The sequence below is a fragment of the Alnus glutinosa genome, chromosome 4, assembly GCF_958979055.1.
Source record: "Alnus glutinosa chromosome 4, dhAlnGlut1.1, whole genome shotgun sequence".
NCBI classification, from domain to species: Eukaryota; Viridiplantae; Streptophyta; class Magnoliopsida; order Fagales; family Betulaceae; genus Alnus; species Alnus glutinosa.
Window position 1 is genome coordinate 4,536,381 of NC_084889.1, and position 2,690 is coordinate 4,539,070.

Consider the following 2,690-nt stretch of genomic DNA (forward strand, 5'->3'; position numbering starts at 1 on the left):
TATAATGAATATAATATACGGTATTATGGTTATGGTAATTTCTATTAATTTAGATTACCGTAATTGAATCGTTTAATTGATTTCATTAAATCAATTAATAAAATTGTTTCCTTGATGGGAGGAACAAAATGGTATTTACCAATTTGAGGATCCTTGACCTAGCCTATAAATTGAGTGCCTGTGTACACCATTAATACAGCCATAAAGCAAAAGGCATAGGTTAGAAGATACTTCAAAATTTATTCTGCAGAAGTTTTGAAGAAGCGCTTGAGCAATAATGGCCGGAGGTAAGCCTAAACTTTATTCTATGTTATTTCCGCTGCTCATGTTAGGTTAAATAATATGTTTATTATTTCTAATATGTGGTATTAAAGCCAGCCTCTATGTCGTGTTGTTTAGCATTTAGTGTTGCTATGCGTTGTCGATAGTGAATTCAATATTTAATCCAGTATAATTTACTGTCATTGTTTATTATTGTTTGATAAACACTCTTTAAAACACAGTATTACAATTTTTTGTTTTGCTGTGAAAGAAACGCATGATTTTGGCTATGATATTTACTGTTTACGATTGAATTTACTGTTTTGCCCCTGCTTGGAAATCAATCGGAGGACCCCTGGTTCGCCTTTCGGGTGCTCCAAGCAGCGGCCTTTTGGCCGCTACTACTACAGTAGACGGGGACCCTTGGGTCGCCGTTCTAGTATCCCAAGCGGTGGCCTTTTGGCTATTGCTCCTATGGTAAACGGCGACCCAAGGGTCGCCGTTCTAGTACTCCGAGCAGCGGCCAAAAGGCCGTTGCTTCTCCAGTAGACGGCGACCCAAAAGGTTGCTGTCAGTGCTCTAGCAGCGGCCAAGAGGGTCGTCGTTCCAGTACTCCGAGCAGCGGCCAAAAGGCCGCTGCTTCTCCAGTAGACGGCGACCTAAAAGGTCGCTGTCAGTGCTCTAGCAGCGGCCTTTTGGCCGCTGCTTCTCCAGTGAACGGCGACCCTTGTGGGTCGCCGTGGTCATTAGAGCGGCGGCCTCTCTTGGCTGCCGCATGAAGAGCGGCAAAGGGTGGCAGCGGCGCAAGACTGGGTTTGATTTTTAGGGTTTTCAACCCAATAAGAAAAATACGAGTCGGGTCGAGAATCGGGTAGGGTTTAAAACCCATGAGTCCAACCCCGATCTCAAGTGGGTTGCCCATTTGGGTAAGCCCAATCCAGGATCTGACCCATTCGGGTCACCCCAAGCCCAATCCAGCTTTAAAAAAAAAAAAAAAAAAAAGGTCCATTTAAGTGGGCTGACCCAGTTTGGGCCAGTCCTATACATTGACCCATAAGTCTGACCCGATTAAGTGGGTCGACCCGGTTGGACCAGCCCAATACAGTAGTCTTTAAAATAAAAGTGAAGGCTGGGCTCATATAGGGTTAGAACTTGGGACCTTCATTTCCATAAAATTTCAAGCTTCAAACCATTCAACTATGCTTGGTTTTATGTTTTTTTATTAAAGTTTTATTCTAATTATGATTGAAATTGTTGTGTATTAAAATTAATTGTTTTATTTAGTACATAGATGCATATTTGTTTGTTTGTTTTTTTTAATAATATATTATACAAATATAAATTGTTTGATGCCTAGACCTAAGGAATAATTAGCAATACCTAATATGTTAGTGTGGGTTTATGGCGCTATCTAAGAATGCAATGTCGGAGAAAGTTCTGGCAAGAAAAGTCTTGGGATTTAAGTGTGTCCAGGTGACCCCCCTCACTTTCCTGGGAGCTCATCTGCTTGCACCTTGGAGAATGTTGTTTAACTCATTTACATGTTGGTTTGTCTTATTCCTAGGGCCATTTGTGGGCATATAAAGTTGTTAGATGTTAATGAAGTCGCAATTATTATGATAATTTTGGGGGCCATAGCATCCCAATTTTGAATGATAATTGCATCAAGCTTATACATACGAACTTCAAATAGAAAAATTAACATCGTGTTGTAATTAATCTATAAATTTAATTACTTATCCCCACATGAAAGTTTTTTATTTTTATGACTTAATTAGAGTAAGATAACAAATTTAGTATTAAACGTAAAATTTCTCTTAGGCCCACAGGTACGGAGAATTTTATTTACTAATATTTAAATTTGCTTTTAGTCTTATTAATAAAGAGTAAATTTCTTGCGTGATGCAACCTTTGCCCACAGATAGGTTGAAATTTATTATTTAAATTGGTATTGGCTGATTTAAAATAAAGCCACTTCATAGCACTTGAGTAGTTTTGTTTTCCTTGGTTATTGCAGCTATACCTGCTAGATTATTTTATGGTACTTTTCATGTTCTGAATCTTAATGGTAATAATTTTACTGAATGGAAAGAGAACTTGCTCTTTACATTAGGATGTTTGGAATTAGACTTGGCACTTCGGACGGATGAACCACCCGCTTTAATGGCTATGTAGTACTAGAGATAGCTAAACATGAAAGGTGGGAGCGATCTAATCGCCTCAGCTTAATGTTTATGCAATCTCACATTGCCAAAGGTATTAGGGGTTCCATCCCTGAATGTTCTAAGGCTAAGGATTTTTTGAAAGCCGTTGAAGCATAGTTTGTGAGTTCAACTAAAGCCATGGCCAGCATTCTAATGAAGAGACTATCAAGTCAAGCCTTCGATAGTTCCAAAAATGTGTGTGAGCACATCATGGAAATGAGGGAT